General features: G+C 44.3%; 1 protein-coding gene and 11 non-coding genes across 12 annotated transcripts in view; 3 read left to right on the forward strand and 9 right to left on the reverse strand.

The window, feature by feature from the left end:
* gys2 (glycogen synthase 2) overlaps positions 1-22121 on the forward strand; it is a 96471-nt gene that overhangs the window by 24403 nt on the left and 49947 nt on the right. The gene's annotated exons all lie outside the window — the stretch shown is intronic.
* On the reverse strand, positions 127-200 carry trnan-guu (transfer RNA asparagine (anticodon GUU)). Its single transcript has one exon. It is a non-coding gene; the product is annotated as a tRNA-Asn (tRNA).
* Positions 807-880, reverse strand: trnan-guu (transfer RNA asparagine (anticodon GUU)). Its single transcript has one exon. It is a non-coding gene; the product is annotated as a tRNA-Asn (tRNA).
* Positions 1729-1802, reverse strand: trnan-guu (transfer RNA asparagine (anticodon GUU)). The gene has a single exon. It is a non-coding gene; the product is annotated as a tRNA-Asn (tRNA).
* On the reverse strand, positions 4748-4821 carry trnan-guu (transfer RNA asparagine (anticodon GUU)). The gene has a single exon. It is a non-coding gene; the product is annotated as a tRNA-Asn (tRNA).
* On the reverse strand, positions 6141-6214 carry trnan-guu (transfer RNA asparagine (anticodon GUU)). Its single transcript has one exon. It is a non-coding gene; the product is annotated as a tRNA-Asn (tRNA).
* trnan-guu (transfer RNA asparagine (anticodon GUU)) lies at positions 8206-8279 on the forward strand. Its single transcript has one exon. It is a non-coding gene; the product is annotated as a tRNA-Asn (tRNA).
* On the forward strand, positions 16913-16986 carry trnan-guu (transfer RNA asparagine (anticodon GUU)). The gene has a single exon. It is a non-coding gene; the product is annotated as a tRNA-Asn (tRNA).
* On the reverse strand, positions 18069-18142 carry trnan-guu (transfer RNA asparagine (anticodon GUU)). Its single transcript has one exon. It is a non-coding gene; the product is annotated as a tRNA-Asn (tRNA).
* trnan-guu (transfer RNA asparagine (anticodon GUU)) lies at positions 19458-19531 on the reverse strand. The gene has a single exon. It is a non-coding gene; the product is annotated as a tRNA-Asn (tRNA).
* trnan-guu (transfer RNA asparagine (anticodon GUU)) lies at positions 20265-20338 on the reverse strand. The gene has a single exon. It is a non-coding gene; the product is annotated as a tRNA-Asn (tRNA).
* On the reverse strand, positions 21187-21260 carry trnan-guu (transfer RNA asparagine (anticodon GUU)). Its single transcript has one exon. It is a non-coding gene; the product is annotated as a tRNA-Asn (tRNA).

Raw genomic sequence — 22121 nt, forward strand, 5'->3', positions numbered from 1 at the left:
CTACAGTGACGAACGTTTCCTCCACTTGCAAGTGCTAAAAAGTCAAGCAGTCGCCAGTGTGGTTCTTGCGACCAAGTTAGATTGAACACCACTCAAACAATAATGACTGCCATCAGTAATTACAAGCGTCCCTGGGTGGGCTTGAACCACCAACCTTTCAGTTAACAGCCGAACGCGCTTACCAATTGCGCCACAGAGACATGCAGTTAGGTGTTAAAATCTGAGTTAAATGCCTGTGACATAATATTGTCGTGACCAAGGAACTCTTAAAGATTAGTGATCCGTCAATGTCAATGCTTAGGGTTGGATTTATACATTACTAACAACTAATTCTATACAATTGGCTGACTAACTGAGGCTTGTAAAGAACAAGTTATGGAGCATGTCCCACTAGATCCAACGACCAAGTTCTAGCGACAAAATACAGAGACATAATGGGGTGGGCTCCAAAAACCCGTTTCAATTCATGGAACGTTTTCCACTCAATCCAACACCCAAGTCCTAGCGGAAAAATACAGAGACATAACTGGGTGGGCTCCCACCACCAACCTTTTGGTTAGGAGCCAAAATGCTAACCAAGTGGGCCTGAGAGTAATGGAGCTGAGTTTAGGGTGTCACTGTTAGATCCACTAAGCATGCCAATTCATGCTAAATTAAAGGGATTTATCTGAGTGCTGTGCATAGGATTACCAGTTGGTAAATGAAATGCCTTCTCTTCTGCAACCATATTAATTTGGATAGATTCAATTTACAGACGGATCAGAATTGTGAACCAAATGCAAAGTATTGCTTTAAGAGAGGATACACGTCCCCGGGTGGGCTCGAACCACCAACCTTTCGGTTAACAGCCGAACGCGCTAACCGGTTGCGCCACAGGGACTTGCATGTTGAGTTTGATTTGGCTTTTAAAGCATAGTGGTCTGGCAATATCCAATGGCAAACCGCATGATATTCAACTCATATAAATTTTCTGATTTACAGAGGCTTGTAAAGAGCAATGCACAGTTACCTACTCATTGGATCCAAAGCCAAAGTTATGATGTCAAAACAGAGAGATGTTACAGGATGGGCAACAACCACCAACCTTTTGATTAAGAGCCAAACATGCAAACCAAGTGGGCCTCAGAGCGATGAATCTGAATTTTGGGTTTTACTCTAGAATTGGTTAAGGAGGCCAATTCACGATCAACGTCCAAATGTGCTGACCTCTGCTCTCCAGCAAGGATAGCCATTTGTTTTGTTCCGATTCACATGCAGTTGACTCTTGGAGTCCATGATCCAAAGATCAATTGTTAGGGTTGACAGATTATATTTATTGTATGATTGTGTTGAAATGTAGACTATAATGATGAACCAAACTTGTCCTGTTCTCACAACGTAGTAAAAAAAGTGCTAAGTTCCCCTGCACTGGTTGACCAGCTGCAGAGGAAGCAATCAAAGTTGTTCTGTTTTGCCCAACATCGTAAAACACCCCCTGCTCTGATTTGACCAGAGGCCGGGAGTTCACTAAACCTGTCCATGCTTACCCCCACCCTGCTTTCTCTCAACAAATACTCTCTTGCAAGAGGCCAAAGGCAGACTGCGTTTGAACACCTCTGTATGCTACAGTGACGAATGTTTCCTCCACTTGCAAGTGCTAAAAAGTCAAGCTGTTGCCAGTGTGGTTCTTGCAACCAAGTTAGATTGAGCACCACTTAAACAAAAATGACTGCCATCAGTAATTACAAGCGTCCCTGGGTGGGCTTGAACCACCAACCTTTCAGTTAACAGCCGAACGCGCTTACCAATTGCGCCACAGAGACATGCAGTTGGGTGTTTTAATCTGATTTAAATGCTTGGGATGTAATATTGTCGGGAACAAGGAACGTGATTCAACTCATGGCAGAAATTGTCTGATTGTTCTTTACAGTGGCCTATAAAGAACAATGCTTCATGAACTTCAGCATCATGGAGGATTTAGACTGTCACTATAAGATTTGTATAGAAGGCCACTTGTTAAACCAATTAGCTTGAGATCAATGCCTTGCATTTGGGAAGTAAAAAGATGCTCATCATCAACCACATCTATTTATATAGTTTCATTCACAATGAAACCTGTGACTTTGATCAAAACAAAATCCGTGCCATCAATGCCTCTGGGTGGTCCCTAGATAGCAACCTTTCAGTTAACAGCCAAATACGCTAATCAACTGCGCCACAGAGACATCCTGCAGGAGTCTGATTTAACTCTTAAAGATTAGTGATGGGTTATTGGCAACCCTTTAGGGCAGTGCTTCTCAATTATTTTCTGTTACGCCCCCCCCCTAGCAAGAAGAAAACTTTTCGCGCCCCCCCCTCCCCACCGTGACTATCCTAACTTGTCTTGTAAATCGTAAAATGTTGCACTGTCGCAAACGTCACAGAAGTAACAATGAGAGCACCACTGCCCCCTGCTGGGAAGATGCGCCATTACACTTTATTCTAGTACTGCAAAAAAAAAGCCTGTTCCCCAGGGTCACACGCGCCCCCCCAGGTATAGCACGGCGCCCCCCAAGGGGGGCGCGCCCCACTATTTGAGAAGCACTGCTTTAGGGTTAGGTTTATACATTACTAACAACTACTAATTCTATACAATTGGCTGACTAACTGAGGCTTGTAAAGAACAAGTTATGGAACATGTCCCGCTAGATCCAATGACCAAGTCTTAGCGACAAAATACTTAGACTTAGACTTAGACTTAGACAGACTTTATTGTCATTTTGTAAACACTCAGTGCACACAAAACGAAATTACGTTGCATACAGAGACATAATTGGGTGGGCTCCAAAAACCCGTTTCAATTCATGGAACGTTTTCCACTCGATCCAACAACCAAGTCCTAGCGGAAAATAGAGACATACCGTTTTTTCCCGTGTATAATGCGCCCCCATGTATAATACGCACCCTAAAAATGGCATGTTGATGCTGGAAAAAAGCCTGTACCCATGTATAATACGCACCCAATTTTTTTTATTTTTTATTTTATTTATTTATTTATTTTCTAAGTCCCAATGATCGTCATGCACGCAGGGAGGCAATGGGTCCCATTTTTATAGTCTTTGGTATGGTCTTAAATAGGCTGGATGTATTTTTTTTGTTGGCGTTGATTTCTCCGACTGCCCGTAAAGGCACCATCGCGATCAGCACGGACATGTGAAAAAGGCGTGCGGACATGTGAAAAAGGCGGCTCTGTATGGGAGAGATGTTGAAGAGGAATAAAAACACCCTTGGAAACCAAAACTTGCCCCTCGTCATGACTCGGAGCCGCAACAAATGTTTTGGATTTGTGTAGGGTACATTGTGACAGACAGCAAACGAGCAGTTGATCGAGCAAGTCTTGTCTGATATAAGAGCATTGCGGTTGTATGGAGCGTGTTTGAAGTGAACAGCAGAGACGAAAGGAACAAGGCAAAGTGTTGTGAAATAAAATATTACCTGTAATACGCATTTTGTTATTTGCTGATTGAAACTGCTAATTAAACTGTGAATTGAAACTAATAGGAAGAAAACAACTCTCGCTCTTTATATAGCTGACGTGTCTTGCGCATCCGTTCTGCGCATCGGATCCATAGTGCGCATGCGCAGTCAAACTGCCTCCGTATGACGTCCGGTCCGCGATGGAGATTAAAAAACAATATTTGACAATAACACACTATCAAGGATTGCACCATCGCATCAAACGATGTGTCGTCAATTATGAATTTTACTGACTACAGTGTGTTGGGCAGGATGGCTGAATGCGATGCGCGATTGACAACAAACAAGAAGAAAGGTGATTTCAAGTTTTATTTCGAGGGAGATTTTCTTCAAAAATTGTTGTACCCATGTACTAGTATACTTTTTCATGATATTCTAAAATCTTGAGATAGGATATTTGAGTTTTCTTAAGCTGTATGCCAAAATCAGCAACAATAAAATAATAAAAGGCTTGCAATATTTCAGTTCGGTTGTAATGAAACCAGAATGTATGACATTCTGTTTTTGTAATAGCATTACAGAAAGTAAAGAACTTTATCACAATATTGTAATTTTCTGAGACAGTCCTGTATAGTCTTTTGTTTTGTTCCGATTCACAGCCAGAGTTGACTCTTGGACTACATGAGCCAAAGATCAATCAATGCCATTAGTAAACAAAAGCATCACTGGATGGGCTAGAACCACCCACCTTTCAGTTAACAGCCAAATGCGCTAACCAATTGCACCACAAAGACATACTGTTGAGTGGTTTAATCTGATTTAAAGGCTTGTGATGAAATATTGTTTACTAGGAACAAAAGCATCATGATTCAACTCATGGCAGAAATTGTGTGTAAATGAATTGCCTAAGAGAGATGAATTGAGAACCAGTGGGTAAATTAACTGCCTTCTCTTCAGCAACCATACCGATTTGTATAGGTTCCATCTACATTCAGATCTGAGTTTTGAACCAAAAACAAAACTTTGCATCAGAGGAGAAATGTCCCTGGGTGGGCTCAAACCACCAACCTTTTGGGTATCAGCCGAACGCGCTAACCTGTCCATGCTTACCCCCACCCTGCTTTCTCTCAACAAATGCTCTCTTGCAAGAGGCCAAAGGCAGACTGCGTTCGAACACCTCTGTATGCTACAGTGACGAACGTTTGCTCCACTTTCAAGTGCTAAAAAGTTACGCTGTCACCAGTGTGGTTCTTGCGACTAAGTTAGATTGAGCACCACTCAAACAACAATGACAGCCATCAGTAATTTCAAGCGTCCCTGGGTGGGCTTGAACCACCAACCTTTCAGTTAACAGCCGAACGCGCTTACCAATTGCGCCACAGAGACATGTGGTTAGGGATCCTAATCTGATTTAAATGCTTGTGATATAATATTGTCAGGAACAAGGAACGTGATTCAACATGGCAGAAATTGTCTGATTGTTCTTTACAGTGGCCTATAAAGAACAATGCTTCATGAACTTCAGCATCATGGAGGATTTAGACTGTCACTATAAGATTTGTATAGAAGGCCACTTGTTAAACCAATTAGCTTGAGATCAATGCCTTGCATTCGGGAAGTAAAAAGATGCTCATCATCAACCACATCTATTTATATAGTTTCATTCACAATGAAACCTGTGACTTTGATCAAAACAAAAATCCGTGCCATAGACAACTTCAATGCCTCTGGGTGGTCCCTAGATACCAACGTTTCAGTTAACAGCCGAATACGCTAACCAACTGCGCCACAGAGACATCCTGCAGGACTCTGATTTAACTCTTAAAGATTAAAGATCCGTTAATGTCAACCCTTTAGGGTTAGGTTTATACATTACTAACAACTAATTCTATACAATTGGCTGACTAACTGAGGCTTGTAAAGAACAAGTTATGGAGCATGTCCCATTAGATCCAACGACCAAGTCCTAGCGACAAAATACAGAGACATAATGGGGTGGGCTCCAAAAACCCGTTTCAATTCATGGAACGTTTTCCACTCGATCCAACAACCAAGTCCTAGCGGAAAATTACAGAGACATAACTGGGTGGGCTCCCACCACCAACCTTTTGGTTAGGAGCCAAAATGCTAACCAAGTGGGCCTGAGAGTAAGGGAGCTGAGTTTAGGGTGTCACTGTGAAATCCATTAAGCATGCCAACTCATGCTAAATTCAAGGGATTTATCTGAGTGATGTGCATAGGATTACCAGTTGGTAAATGAATTAACTTCTCTTCTGCAACCATATTAATTTATATAGATTCAATTTACAGACCAATCAGAATTGCAAATCAAATGCAAGGTATTGCATTCAGAGAGGCTACACGTGCCCGGGTGGGTTCGAACCACCAACCTTTCGGTTAACAACCGAACGCGCTAACCGGTTGCGCCACAGAGACATGCCATGTTGAGTTTGATTCAGCTTTTAAAGGATAGTGGTCTGGCAATATCCAATGGCAAACCGCATAATATTCAACTCATAAATTTTCTGATTCACAGATGCTTGTAAAGAGCATTGCACAGTTACCTGCTCATTGGACACAAAGCCAAAGTTCTGATGTCAAAACAGAGAGATATTACAGGATGGGCAACAACCACCAACCTTTTGATTGAGAGCCAAACATACAAATGAAGTGGACCTCAGAGCGTTGCATTCAGAGAGGACACACGTCCCCGGGTGGGCTCGAACCACCAACCTTTCGGTTAACAGCCGAACGCGCTAACCGGTTGCGCCACAGAGACTTGCCATGTTGAGATTGATTCAGCTTTTAAAGGATAGTGGTCTGGCAATATCCAATGGCAAACCGCATGATATTCAACTCATATAAATGTTTTGATTCACAGACGCTTGTAAAGATCATTGCAGTTACCTGCTCATTGGACCCAAAGCCAAAGTTCTGATGTCAAAACAGAGAGATGTTACAGGATAATAATAATAATAATAATAATAATTCATTAGATTTGTATATCGCTTTTCAAGAACCCAAAGACGCTTACAGGGAACAATGCAAAGACATACATGGAGGTGGGGGGGGGGGGGGGCGGAGGAAACATTCCGATAAACTTAAGAGGAGGAAACCAGTTATGGGTAGGGGAGGTCATAAGCTTGGGAGAAGAGGTACGTTTTTAGACGGGACTTAAATATGGGGCTCATGTGTGTGGGTGAGTCACAGACAGACTGGGGGAGAGAGTTCCAGAGTCGGGGTGATGTGCAGGAGAAGGCTCTGTCACAGAAGGATTTGAGTTTGGATTTTGGGACTGTCAGACGTGAAGTATTGGAGGATCGGAGGGGACGGTTGGGGCAGTAGGGGACAAGGAGGTCGGATAGGTAAGTGGGAGCCAGGTGGTGAAGGGCTTTGAAGGTGAGGAGGAGTATCTTGAAGATGATACGCTCCTTCATGGGGAGCCAGTGAAGAGAGTGGAGAACAGGAGTGATGTGTTCACGGGACCGGGTGTGGGTAAGGAGGCGGGCAGCAGAGTTTTGGACTAGTTGAAGTCTATGGAGTGAGTGAGCAGCAATTCCAGTGAGAAGGGAGTTGCAGTAGTCAAGCCGGGATGAGATGAAGGCGTGGATGAGAGATTCAGCGGCAGGGAGAGAAAGGCAGTGCCGGATTTTAGCGATGCGTCGGAGGTGGAAGTAGGAGGTCTTGACAACTGAGCTAACATGAGGTTGAAAGGACAGTGTGGGGTCAAAAATAATGCTAAGATTGCGTGCCAGAGGGGAAGGAGTGATGTTTGAGGAGTCAATGGTGAGTGTGATGGACCCAGTTTTATTAAGGGAGGATTTAGTGCCTATGAGGAGGAGCTCTGTTTTGTCACTGTTGAGTTTGAGAAAGTTGTGGGTCAGCCATGCTTTTATTGTAGAGATGCAGGTTTCAAAATGGGTGAGGGAAGGGTTACGGGTTGGTGTCGTACGTATATAGATCTGGGTGTCATCAGCGTAGCAGTGGAAGTCCAGATTGAGTTTGCGGATGACAGTACCAAGGGGAAAGAGGTAACAGATGAATAGGAGGGAGCCAAGAACTGACCCTTGGGGGACCCCTTGTGTAACTGGGGAGAGGATGGATGTGTGACCGGAGAGAGAGATGAACTGGTTTCTGTTGGTGAGGTAGGAGGTGAGCCAGTCGAGTGCAGTGCCCTCAACACCTAGTTGGCGCAGCCTTTGGAGGAGGATGGAATGGTTCACAGTGTCAAAGGCTGCGCTAAGATCAAGTAGTAGTAGGATGTTGAGGGCACCAGAGTCTGCAGAAATGAGGAGATCGTTGGTGACTTTAACTAGAGCTGTTTCAGTGCTGTGAAGTGGGCGGAATCCGGACTGGAAGGATGGGCAATAACCACCAACCTTTTGATTAAGAGTCAAACATACAAATCAAGTGGACCTCAGAGCGTTGAATCTGAGTTGAACCCTGCAGGGGTTTGGATGTTGAGTGAGAGTTGGCCTCCTTAACCAATTTTAGAGTAACACCCAAAATTCAGATTCAACGCTCTGAGGTCCACTTGATTTGTATGTTTGGCTCTTAATCAAAAGGTTGGTGGTTATTGCCCATCCTGTAACATCTCTCTGTTTTGACATCAGAACTTTGGCTTTGGGTCCAATGAGCAGGTAACTGTGCAATGATCTTTACAAGCGCCTGTGAATCAGAAAATTTATATGAGTTGAATATCATGCGGTTTGCCATTGGATATTGCCAGACCACTATCTTTTAAAAGCTGAATCACACTCAACATGGCAAGTCTCTGTGGCGCAACCGGTTAGCGCATTCGGCTGTTAACCGAAAGGTTGGTGGTTCGAGTCCACCCGGGGACGTTTATCCTCTCTTACTGCAATACTTTGTATTTGGTTCACAATTCTGATTCATCTGTAAATTGAATCTATCCAAATTAATATGGTTGCAGAAGAGAAGGCATTTCATTTACCAACTGCTAATCTTATGCACAGCACTCAGATAAATCCCCTGGATTTAGCATGAATTGGCATGCTTAATGGATCTCACAGTGACACCCTAAACGCAGCTCCATTACTCTCAGGCCCACTTGGTTAGCATTTTGGCTCCTAACCAAAAGTTTGGCCCACACAGTTATGTCTCTATTTCTCCGCTAGGACTTGGATCGAGTGGAAAACGTTCCATGAATTGAAACGGGTTTTTGGAGCCCACCCAATTATGTCTCTGTATTTTGTCGCTAAGACTTGGTCGTTGGATCTAGTGAGAGTTGGCCTCTAGGGGTGTAAATCGCGGGTTTTGTCACGATACGATATAATATCGATATAAAGAACTTCGATACGATATTTGCCGATATCTTAAAGCCTGCTGCGATTCAATCACGATATATCGCGATATAGTGCTCTACGATCGATATTTTTTTTTTTTCATAAAAAATATAGAACAATATCCTGATTTATAACAATTCATACGCAAAATCAACAAGGTACTGCAAACTCTTTATTTAGGAAATTGCAAGAGTATTGTAGTATACAAAGTGTTTATTTTAACACTGAACTTTGATGTCGTGTTTTTTCTTTAAATGTGCGGCGAGATTTGTGGTCCCTGAATATTTGATCACCGCATGGCAGGATTTACAAACTGCACGTGTCTTGTCCGTTGAGCCATCTTTTCTTTGGAATCCAAAGTGCTTCCAAACGAATGACTTGAAGCCTAAAGGGGAGCAAATTTCCTCGTCTTTTTGGACACTAGCCATAGCACCAGCAGAGGAGCCGCGTACTAGTTGTCGACTCCCCTTTCACGTGCCTGCTCTGCTCACAACACAACAACGCCGCGCACTGCTCCCGGAAAGAGGAAGCAAGCAACAATGAACTGGATTTCAAAATAAAGTCGCGTCTAATGTCCAAGGTCAAACACGGCGATATAAATCGATGTTTACGTTTAGCATCGATGCCAATGAATCGTAGATCATTATATCGATTAATCGATGTGTATCGATGAATCGTTACACTCCTAATAATACGTCCTAAAAATGGCATGTCGATGCTGGAAAAAAGCCTGTACCCATGTATAATACACACCCAAATTTTGACTTTTTTTTTTTTTTTTAAAGTCCCAATGATCGTCACACACGCATCTGGGTGTGGTTAAATTTGTCCTCTGCATTTGACCCATCCCCGTGTGATTTTGATCCATCCCCTGGGGGAGAAGGGAGCAGTAAGCAGCAGCGGCGCCGCGCTCGGGAATCCTTTGGAGATCTAACCCCCCAATTCCAACCCTTAATGCTGAGTGCCAAGCAGGGAGGCAATGGGTCTCATTTTTATAGTCTTTGGTATGACCCGGCCAGGTTACTTAAGTCCGTAAACGTAAAATTATTTCAGAAAAAAGATCATCTTTGGGAACAACCGGATGTTATTCTGCCGGTCAGTATCACTGCGCATGCAGTAGCAAACTCGATAGCGAAGAAATATGTGAGACTCTCAACGGGATCACCAATATTTGAGTGATGTTCCAGTTATTTATCACAATTAGTTTACCAAGTCTGTTTTGAGTTCCTCCAATAAACCCTGGTCCAAGCTGCACTTGGTCGCCCCGCTCCTTTCCACACTCCATCCGTGACAAGATTTTTTTCAAAAATTGTTGTACCATGATTTTCTTCAAAAAAAAAAAAGAAAAAAAAAATTGTCCCCAACTATAATGCGCACCCCAGATTTTAGGACAATAAATTAGTTAATTTTTGCGCATTATACATGGAAAAAAAACGGTAATACAATTTATTCAGGTTTGTCGGGCTGGATTAAATAGGCCCGTGGGCCGTAGTTTGCCCATAGCTGATCTAGATACTTTAAACTCCGGTAATTGGTCTAATTCCCTGACCCATTGTTTGTGCGTAATATATGTACTGATATGAATGAGACCCAAGACGACAGCTGTTGTTCCAGTCTCTCTCTGTAATCAACTCGCGCCCCTCGCGTCATGATGTCACACAACCCAGCATAACATCCCTAACATCTCCCCTTTCATAGATCGCAACTTATACATGAAGATCAAAGTTAAATTCCCACAACATGTCTCCCCCTCTTGCCCTTATGTATCAGCGAACACTTAAACAACTCCTTAATCACATTTCAAAGAACAGTGTACAACATATAACTCACATTTCAAAGAACAGTGTACAACATCAATTTTTTTTTTTTACACATTTGTTTCCATCAACAACCCAATTGACCGCGAGGCCCCACAGTACCCACACAGCTCACAAGTCCAGTCTCTTCGGCGCTCTTATAAGCCTGCCACTGGCCGTCCTGCGCCCTGGCACAGGTGTATGTAGAGGCGATCCATTCTGAGGCTGGTGGACGTCACTCTGCCCCTGCAGTGCGACCTCCTGGGCAACTGTGTCAATCGCAGTGTCAGGTGGATCCCCGGGTTTGTCAGCTGGTGGGCTGTTGTGCTGCACTCCGTGCTGCCCCGGGATTGCGGCGTTACTCTCCGCAGGTCGCAGATCCACCCTGTTACGGAGGTACAGTGTCCCTTCGACGTCCACCAGGTAGGACCTGGGGCCCACCAGCCGTAAGCATACTCCTCTTCGCCACCTGCCCGTCCTGCCCCCAGGCAGGGGCTTCATCCTTATGTCCTGTCCGATACACAACTCAGGCAGATCTCTGGCCGATTTGTCATACCAGAGTTTGGCTGTCTGGTGTTTTACTCGCAGCCTGTCTGGAACCCCCGCCACCACACTCGGCTCCAAAAGTGTGTCAGCAACCGGGAGTGGGGTTCTCAGTCTGCGAGACATCAGTCTCTGCGCGGGGCTGCTCAGCATGCCTTCCGTAGGCGTATTCCTCCACTGCAAGATGGCCAGTCAAGGGTCGGTCCCCGCCCTTGCTGCCCTCTTGCACAGGCTCTTGACAATCTTCACGGCTGACTCGGCCTTCCCATTTGATTTTGGGTACCTGGGAGAGGATTTGACATGGTCAAAGTCCCAGCCTCTCGCAAACCTCCTGAACGTTTCACAGTCGAACTGGGCACCACAGTCTGTAATTACCCGATCAGGGTGACCGTGCCGTGCAAACTGGGCCTTGCACCTCAGCACCGTGGTCTCAGCTGAAAGATCTGGGAGCAACTCTACTTCCCAGAAATCCGAATAATGATCAACAATGATCAGAAAGTCCTTGCCAACCTGCGTGAACAGATCCATGCTGAGGATCTGCCATGGTCGTGTAGGGAGTGCATGGGACATCATCGTCTTCCGCTGCTGTCCGTGTGCATATTCGTTGCAGGGTGACCACTGGCTCACATAGTCCTTGATCTCACCGTGCATGTATAGCGTGTCTCTGGCCTGTCTGTAACAGGCATCTCCTCCTACATGGCTGGCATGGATGCGTGTCAACATTTCAGCACGCAATGATTTGGGCACTATGACTCGCTGACTCTTGAAAAGCATTCCTTCCTGTGCGCTGATCTCGTCCCTGATGGACCAGTATTCTCTGATTGCCAATGGAGTGTCCTCCCGGCGATCTGGCCAACCATGGAGCACTACCTCCTGCAACAGCTGAAGACTCCCATCACCCACTGTGTGCGATTTTATCTGCCTCAGTCGTTGGCTGGTGACGTTCAGATGGTCAGCCTGATTTATCTGTTCAGCGTCCACTTGTGCTCTCTGCATGCAGCAAACAGTCTGTTTCGAATATCTCGTGCCAGGCCCCTGGGGTGAAGCCGTGGCCCTACTCAAGGTGTCACTGAGGTGGATATCGGCCCTGGTTTGTACACCACCTTCAGATTGTATCCCTGTAGTGTGAGCAGCATGCTCTGGAGTCGTTTGGGCGCTGAGAGGAGTGGCTTGGTGGAAATGGAGATGAGTGGCTTGTGGTCGGTTTCCGCTGTGATCTCCCCCCGCCCATACAAATAGTAATGAAATCGCTGACACGCGAACACTACGCTCAGACATTCCTTTTCGATTTGTGCATAGTTCCGCTACATCTGAGTAAGTGCCCGCGAAGCAAAGCTTACCGTCTGATTGTCCTGCAGCAGGCAACAGCCAAGTCCCTTCTGACTCGCATCACTGTATGGTGACTGGCTTGGTCACATCGTAGTATCGCAGGATCGGGGCCGACGTGACGAGTCGCTTAATCTCTTCGACCGCTGGGTCGTGTTTTGGCAGCCAATGCCATGGGACATCTTTGTCCAACAATCTCCGTAGTCGCTCACACACCTCAGAGAGACGTGGCATGAACCTTGCGAGGTAGGTCACAAACCCAATGAATCGCTGCACGGCCTCAGGGTGAGGCATGTTCTGGACCGCTCTAATTTTCTCCGGGTCTGCTCTAAGGCCCTCCGCTGATAGGATGTGTCCGTGAAAGTTGACCTCTCTGACCCTGAACACTAGTTTCTCTAAACTCAGTCTTAGCTTTACCTCTCTGCATCTTTGCATGAGCGCTAACAGCTTTGTATCATGGTCCCGTAAGGCTATCTCATCTGTCCCCCCACACCCCACAATCAATATGTCATCTGCTATAGGTTCCACCCCATCCAACCCTGCCAGTAGCTCATGCTGCTTTCGCTGGTAAATCTCTGGGGCCACAGACACTCCAAACGGCAGCTTTAACCACCGCTTCCTGCCCCACGGCATCCAGAACGTGGTGGTGTAACTGCTCTCTTCGTCTAATCTGCACTGTAGAAAGGCATCTCTTGCATCTACTAGTGTAAAGATGCGGGCCCTGGGCAGCTTGTGCAACTCATCTTCGTGTTGGGATAATGTAGTGGGACCTTTTTAGAGCCTCATTTAATGACTTGGGATCTATGCAAATTCTCAACTTTTCTGCCTGCCTGACAATCACTATGTTGCTAATCCACTCAGTAGGCTCAGACACTGACGTTAGGTGGCCATCTGCCTCATACCTATCTAACTGGACCTTGACTGCCTCCCTGAAGACCACCGGGACGTTGCGTGGGGAAGCCTGCACTGGGGGTACATTACTATCTAGCTCAAAATGAACATCCCCTGGGAGTGACTCAATTGGATCGTTGAAAACATCTGCGTACGTCTGTACAAGATGCTGTCTGGTTAATGGCCCTGAGCTGCTGTGTCTCACCATAAGAAGTTCTTCTGTACAGTCAAACACCACCCTCAGCTTGAGCTTTCGTTTGTCGTGACTCGGAGCCGCAACAAATGTTTCGGATTTGTGTAGGGTACATTGTGACAGCAAACGAGCAAGTGATCGAGCAAGCGTCTGATACGAGAGCATTGTGTTCGTATGGAGCGTGTTTGAAGTGAACAGCAGAGAAGAAAGGAACAAGGCAAAGTGTTGAAATATTACCTGTAATGCGCATTTAGGTAGAGAACTGAAGTCTTGCTCTTTATGTAGCTGCTCAGTGGCCTAGTGGCAGAGTGTCCACCCTGAGACTGGAAGGTTGTGGGTTCAAACCCCGGCCGGGTCATACCAAAAACTGTAAAAATGGGACCCGTTGCCTCCCTGCTTGGCACTCAGCATTAAGGTTTGGAATTGCGGGGTTAGATCACCAAATGATTCCCAAGCATGGCGCCGCTGCTGCTCACTGCTCCCCTCTCCCCCAGGGGATGGATCAAAATCACACGGAGATGGGTTAAATGCAGAGGACAAATTTCACCACACCCATATGTGTGTGTGACGATCATTGGGACTTTAACTTTTTAACTTAACTGACGTGTCTTGCGGATCTGTTCTGCGCATCTGTAATGGCGGCCTCAGTATGATATCCGGTTTGCGATGGAGATTAAAAAACAAACAATATTTGACAATAACACCCCATCAAGGATTGCATCATCGCATCAAACGATGTGTCGTCAATTATGAATTTTACTGACTAAGTGTGTTGGACAGGATGGCTGAATGCGATGCGCGATTGACAACAAACAAGAAGAAAGGTGATTTCAAGTTTTATTTGGAGGGAGATTTTCTTCAAAAATTGTTGTACCCATGTATAATGCGCACCCCAGATTTTAGGACAATAAATTAGTTAGATTTTGCACATTATACATGGAAAAAGACGGTAAACATAAATCTCCGGGTTGACTTTCATACAAGAAAAATAAAACAATAAAACATAATCTAGTAATGATTTTAGTGATCTTAGTGGTTGAAAAAACCTTATCACTACTCCTCCTTCGAAACCAAGAAAAGCCAAAAGGAAAACACACCTGTCCTAACTCCCTCATTATAGGTAGGAGGTGGCTGCAAAGGAGTAGGAGACCTGACTGGCACTGGCCCTATCTGGCTTGTCATATATATAGAACCGAAATAATTCATAGGTCAGACCATAATAATAATATTAATACAATCAATATAAGAAATTAACTAGGCTCCAACAAGACAATTCAAAATAAAGCGTGGAGAGCAGGATGTTATTGCACAGCAATGTCTCTGAGACTCTAAGAGTGGTGTGAGTTCATCAGAGCGACAGCTTGGGGGAAGAAGCTGTCTCTGTGTCTGCTGGTTTTGGCGTACAATGCTCTGTAACGCCGTCCGGAAGGGAGTAGTTTGAACAGACTGCAGCTGCGAGTAAACTCAGCTCCAATACTCCCAGGCCGAACTTGGTTAGCATTTTGGCCCCTAATCAAAAGGTTGGTGGTGAGAGCCCACCCAGTTATGTCTCTGTGTTTTGTCGCTAGGAGTTGGTCGTTGGATCGACTGGGAAACCCTCCATGAGTTGAGTCTAGTTTTTGGAGCCCACCCGGTTATATCTCTGTGTTTTGCCGCCTCGGATTTGGTCGTTGGATCTAGTGCAGTGCTTCTCAATTATTTTCTGTTACGCCCCCCCCCTAGCAAGAAGAAAACTATTCGCGCCCCCCCTCCCCACCGTGACTATCCTAACTTGTCTTGTAAGTCGTAAAATGTTGCACTGTCGCAAACGTGACAGAAGTAACAATGAGAGCGCCACTGCCCCCTGCTGTAGTAAACGCGCAATTACACTTTATTCTAGTACTGCCAAAAAAAAAGCCTGTTCCCCAGGGTCACACGCGCCCCCCCAGGAATAGCACCGCGCCCCCCCTTGGGGGGGCGCGCCCCACTATTTGAGAAGCACTGATCTAGTGGGACATGCTCCATAACTTGTTCATTACAAGCCAGAGTTTGCCATCCATCCATCCATCCATCCATCCATCCATCCATCCATCATCCATCCATCCATCCATCCATCCATCCATCCATCCATCCATCCATCCATCCATCCATCCATCCATCCATCCATCCATCCAACATCCATCCATCCATTCATCCATCCATCCATCCATCCATCCATCCATCCATCCATCATCCATCCATCCATCCATCCATCCATCCATCCATCCATCCGTCCATCCATCCATCCATCCATTCATCCATTCATCCATCCATTTCTATACCGCTTGTCCCCACGGGGGTCGCGGAGGTTCTGGAGCCTATCCCAGCAGTCATCAGGCAGTAACCACACAGAATAAGTAATCTTCAAGAGTTTAAGCAGATTTCTGTAGCATGCTTCTGTGGCGCAATTGGTTAGCGCATTTGGCTGGTAACTGGTCATCCATAACACCTCAGCAATGCCACAGGCTGATTGCCTCCATGCCACGCCGCATTGACGCAGTAATCCGTGCAAAAGGATTCCCAACCAAGTACTAAGTGCATTAATGGACATTTTCAAATGTTTGATTTTGTTTTGCTGTTGTAAATCTTTCTTTTACTTGGTCTGAGGAAATGTTCTAATTTTTTGAGATAAGATTTTTGAGTTTTCTGAAGCTGTAAGCCATACTCAGCAATATTGAAATAATAAAAGGCTTGCAATAGTTTAGTTGATTTGTAATGAATGCAGAATGTATGATATTTTTGTTTTTTAATTGCATTACAGAAAATAAAGAAATTTATCACAATATTCTAATTTTATGAGACAGTCCTGTACCTGCTAGAGAGCAGGGGTTTGGATGTTGAGTGTGAGTTGGCCTCCTTAACCAATTTTAGAGTAACACCCAAAATTCAGATTCAATGCTGTGAGGCCCACTGGATTTGCATGTTTGGCTCTTAGTCAAAAGGTTGGTGGTTGTTGCCCATCCTGTAACATCTCTCTGTTTTGACAACAGAACTTTGGCTTTGGATTCAATGAGCAGTTACCTGTGCATTCCTCTTTACAAGCATCTGTGAATCAGAAAATTTATGAGTTGAATAGTTTGCGCTATGCTTACTGTCTGCTGTATGCACACTGGCTCAGTTTTGCTCCTCTTATTTATTGTGTTATTTGTTTATTATTTATTCATCACTCATATTATTTATTTATTATTTATTATTTGTGCCTCCTTGTTTTTATTTGTGTCGTCTACTTGTATGTACTATGTCTCGTCACTGTGGGATAGAGGAAACAGAATTTCGGTTTCTTTGTGTGTCTTGACATATGAAGGGATTGACAATAAAGCAGACTTTGACTTGATCATGCGGTTTGCAACTGGATGTTGCCAGACCACTATTCTTTAAAGGCTGGATCAAATTGAACATGCCATGTCTCTGTGGCGCAACCGGTTAGCGCATTCGGCTGTTAACCGAAAGGTTGGTGGTTCGAACCCACCCAGGGACGTGTATCCTCTCTGAATGCAATACTTTGCATTTGATTTTCAATTCTGATTCATCTGTAACTGGAATCTATATAAATTAATATGGTTGCAGAAGAGAAGTCAATTCATTTACCAACTGCTAATCTTATGCACAGCACTCAGATAAATCCCCTGGATTTAGCAGGAATTGGCATGCTTAATGGATCTCACAGTGACACCCTAAACTCAGCTCCATTACTCTCAGGCCCACTTGGTTAGCATTTTGGCTCCTAACCAAAAGGTTGGCCCACACAGTTATGTCTCTATTTTTCCGCTAGGACTTGGTCGTTGGATCGAGTAGGAAACGTTCCATGAATTGAAACGGGTTTTTGGAGCCCACCCAATTATGTCTCTGTAATATTGTAATTTTCTGAGACAGTCCTGTATAGCCTTTTGTTTAGTTCCGATTCACAGCCAGAGTTGACTCTTGGACTACATGAGCCAAAGATCAATCAATGCCATTAGTAAACATAAGCATCACTGGATGGGCTTGAACCACCAAACTTTCAGTTAACAGCCAAATGGCGCTTACCAATTGCACCACAGAGACATACTGTTAAGTGGTTTAATCTGATTTAAAGGCTTGTGATGAAATATTGTTTACTAGGAACAAAAGCATCATGATTCAACTCATGGCAGAAATTGTCTGTAAATGAATTGCCTAAGAGAGATGAATTGAGAACCAGTGGGTAAATTAATTGCCTTCTCTTCAGCAACCATATCGATTTGTATAGGTTCCATCTACATTCAGATCTGAGTTCTGAACCAAAAACAAAACTTTGCATCAGAGGAGAAATGTCCCTGGGTGGGCTCAAACGACCAACCTTTTGGGTATCAGCCGAACGCGCTAACCTGTCCATGCTTACACCAACCCTGCTTTCTCTCAACAAATGCTCTCTTGCAAGAGGCCAAAGGCAGACTGTGTTCGAACACCTCTATGCTACAGTGACGAACGTTTCCTCCATTTTCAAGTGCTAAAAAGTCAATCTGTCGCCAGAGTGGTTCTTGTGACTAAGTTAGATTGAGCACCACTCAAACAACAATGACAGCCATCAGTAATTTCAAGCGTCCCTGGGTGGGCTTGAACCACCAACCTTTCAGTTAACAGCCGAACGCGCTTACCAATTGCGCCACAGAGACATGCGCTTAGGTAATTTAATCTGAGTTAAATGCTTGTGACATAATATTGTCGGGAACAAGGAACGTGATTCAACTCATGGCAGAAATTGTCTGATTGTTCTTTACAGTGGCCTATAAAGAACAATGCTTCATGAACTTCAGCATCATGGAGGATTTAGACTGTCACTATAAGATTTGTATAGAAGGCCACTTGTTAAACCAATTAGCTTGAGATCAATGCCTTGCATTTGGGAAGTAAAAAGATGCTCATCATCAACCACATCTATTTATATAGTTTCATTCACAATGAAACCTGTGACTTTGATCAAAACAAAAATCTGTGCCATAGACTGCCTCTGGGTGGTCCCTAGATACCAACCTTTCAGTTAAAAGCCGAATATGCTAACCAACTGCGCCACAGAGACATCCTGCGGGAGTCTGATTTAACTCTTAAAGATTAGTGATCCGTTAATGTCAACCCTTAAGGGTTAGGTTTATACATTACTAACAACTAATTCTATACAATTGGCTGACTAACTGAGGCTTGTAAAGAACAAGTTATGGAGCATGTCCCACTAGATCCAACGACCAAGTCCGAGCGACAAAATACAGAGACATAATGGGGTGGGCTCCAAAAACCCGTTTCAATTCATGGAAGGTTTTCCACTCGATCCAACAACCAAGTCCTAGCGGAAAATTACAGAGACATAACTGGGTTGGCTCCCACCACCAACCTTTTGGTTAGGAGCCAAAACGCTAACCAAGTGGGCCTGAGAGTAATGGAGCTGAGTTTAGGGTGTCACGGTGAGATCCATTAAGCATGCCAATTCATGCTAAATTCAGGGGATTTATCTGAGTGCTGTGCATAAGATTACCAGTTGGTAAATGATTTGCCTTCTCTTATGCAACCACGATAATTTATATGGATTCAATTTACAGACAAATTGGAATTGCAAATCAAATGCAAAGTATTGCATTCAGAGAGGATACACGTCCCCGGGTGGGCTCAAACCACCAACATTTCGGTTAACAGCCAAACGCGCTAACCGGTTGCGCCACAGAGACATGCCATGTTGAGTTTGATTCAGCTTTTAAAGGATAGTGGTCTGGCAATATCCAATGGCAAACCGCATGATATTCAACTCACATAAATTTTCTGATTCACAGATGCTTGTAAAGAGCATTGCACAGTTACCTGCTCATTGGACACAAAGCCAAAGTTCTGATGTCAAAACAGAGAGATGTTACAGGATGGGCAATAACCACCAACCTTTTGATTGAGAGCCAAACATACAAATCAAGTGGACCTCAGAGCATTGCATTCAGAGAGGATACACGTCCCCGGGTGGGCTCGAACCACCAACCTTTCGGTTAACAGCCGAACGCGCTAACCAGTTGCGCCACAGAGACTTGCCATGTTGAATTTGATTCAGTTTTTAAAGGATAGTGGTCTGGCAATATCCAATGGCAAACCGCATGATATTCAACTCATATAAATTTTCTGATTCACAGACGCTTGTAAAGAGCAATGCACAGTTACCTACTCATTGGATCCAAAGTTCTGATGTCAAAACAGAGAGAGGTTACAGGATGGGCAATAACCACCACCCTTTTGATTAAGAGCCAAACATACAAATCAAGTGGACCTCAGAGCGTTGAATCTGAATTTTGGGTGTTACTCTAAAATTGGTTAAGGAGGCCAACTCTCACTAAAGAACAAGTTATGGAGCATGTCCCACTAGATCCAACGACCAAGTCTTAGCGACAAAATACAGAGACATAATTGGGTGGGCTCCAAAAACCCGTTTCAATTCATGGAACGTTTTCCACTCGATCCAATGACCAAGTCCTAGCGGAAAAATAGAGACATAACTGTGTGGGCCAACCTTTTGGTTAGGAGCCAAAATGCTAACCAAGTGGGCTCGAGAGTAATGGAGCTGAGTTTAGGGTGTCACTGTGAGATCCATTAAGCATGCCAATTCATGCTAAATCCAGGGGATTTATCTGAGTGCTGTGCATAAGATTAGCAGTTGGTAAATGAAATGCCTTCTCTTCTGCAACCATATTAATTTGGATAGATTCAATTTAAGGACAGATCAGAATTGTGAACCAAATGCAAAGTATTGCTTTAAGAGAGGATATACGTCCCTGGGTGGGCTCGAACCACCAACCTTTCGGTTAACAGCCGAACGCGCTAACCGGTTGCGCCACAGAGACTTGCAAGTTGAGTTTGATTCGGCTTTTAAAGCATAGTGGTCTGGCAATATCCAATGGCAAACCGCATGATATTCAATCATATAAATTTTCTGATTCACAGACGCTTGTAAAGAGCAATGCACAGTTACCTACTCATTGGATCCAAAGCCAAAGTTATGATGTCAAAACAGAGAGATGTTACAGGATGGGCAACAACCACCAACCTTTCGATTAAGAGCCAAACATGCAAACCAAGTGGGCCTCAGAGCGATGAATCTGTATTTTGGGTGTTACTCTAGAATTGGTTAAGGAGGCCAATTCACGCTCAACGTCCAAATGTGCTGACCTCTGCTCTCCAGCAAGGATAGCCATTTGTTTTGTTCCGATTCACATGCAGTTGACTCTTGGAGTCCATGATCCAAAGATCAATTGTTAGGGTTGACAGATTATTTTGATTGTATGATTGTGTTGAAATGTAGACTATAATGATGAACCAAACTTGTCCTGTTCTCACAACGTAGTAAAACAAAGTGCTAAGTTCCCCTGCACTGGTTGACCAGCTGTAGCGGAAGCAATCAAAGTTGTTCTGTTTCGCCCAACATCGTAAAACACCCCCTGCTCTGATTTGACCAGAGGCCGGGAGTTCACTAAACCTGTCCATGCTTACCCCTACCCTGCTTTCTCTCAACAAATACTCTATTGCAAGAGGCCAAAGGCAGACTGCGTTCGAACACCTCTGTATGCTACAGTGACGAACGTTTCCTCCACTTGCAAGTGCTAAAAAGTCAAGTTGTCACCAGTGTGGTTCTTCCAACTAAGTTAGAATGAGCACTACTCAAACAACAATGACTGCCATCAGTACTTACAAACGTCCCTGGGTGGGCTTGATCCACCAACCTTTCAGTTAACAGCCGAACGCGCTTACCAATTGCGCCACAGAGACATGTCGTTAGGGATCTTAATCTGATTTAAATGCTTGTGATATAATATTGTCAGGAACAATGAACGTGATTCAACTCATGGCAAAAATTGTCTGATTGTTCTATACAGTTGCCTATAAAGAACAATGCTTCATGAACTTCAGCATCATGGAGGATTTAGACTGTCACTATAAGATTTGTATAGAAGGCCACTTGTTGTCAAACCAATTAGCTTGAGATCAATGCCTTGCATTTGGGAAATAAAAAGATGCTCATCATCAACCACATCTATTTATATAGTTTCATTCACAATGAAACCTGTGACTTTGATCATAACAAAAATCCGTGCCATAGACAACTTCAATGCCTCTGGGTGGTCCCTAGATACCAACCTTTCAGTTAACAGCCGAATACGCTAACCAACTGGGCCACAGAGACATCCTGCAGGAGTCTGATTTAACTCTTAAAGATTAGTGATCCGTTAATGTCAACCCTTTAGGGTTAGGTTTATACATGACTAACAACTAATTCTTTACAATTGGCTGACTAACTGAGGCTTGTAAAGAACAAGTTATGGAACATGTCCCACTAGATCCAATGACCAAGTCTTAGCGAGAAAATACAGAGACATAATTGGGTTTCAATTCATGGAACGTTTTCCACTCGATCCAACACCCAAGTACTAGCGGAAAAATACAGAGACATAACTGGGTGGACTCCCACCACCAACCTTTTGGTTAAGAGCCAAGATGCTAACCAAGTGGGCCTGAGAGTAATGGATCTGAGTTTAGGGTGTCACTGTGAGATCCATTGACCATGCCAATTCATGCTAAATTCAAGGGATTTATCTGAGTGCTGTGCATAGGATTACCAGTTGGTAAATT

The sequence above is a fragment of the Syngnathus typhle genome, linkage group LG21 (assembly GCF_033458585.1).
Source record: "Syngnathus typhle isolate RoL2023-S1 ecotype Sweden linkage group LG21, RoL_Styp_1.0, whole genome shotgun sequence".
Classification (NCBI taxonomy): domain Eukaryota; kingdom Metazoa; phylum Chordata; class Actinopteri; order Syngnathiformes; family Syngnathidae; genus Syngnathus; species Syngnathus typhle.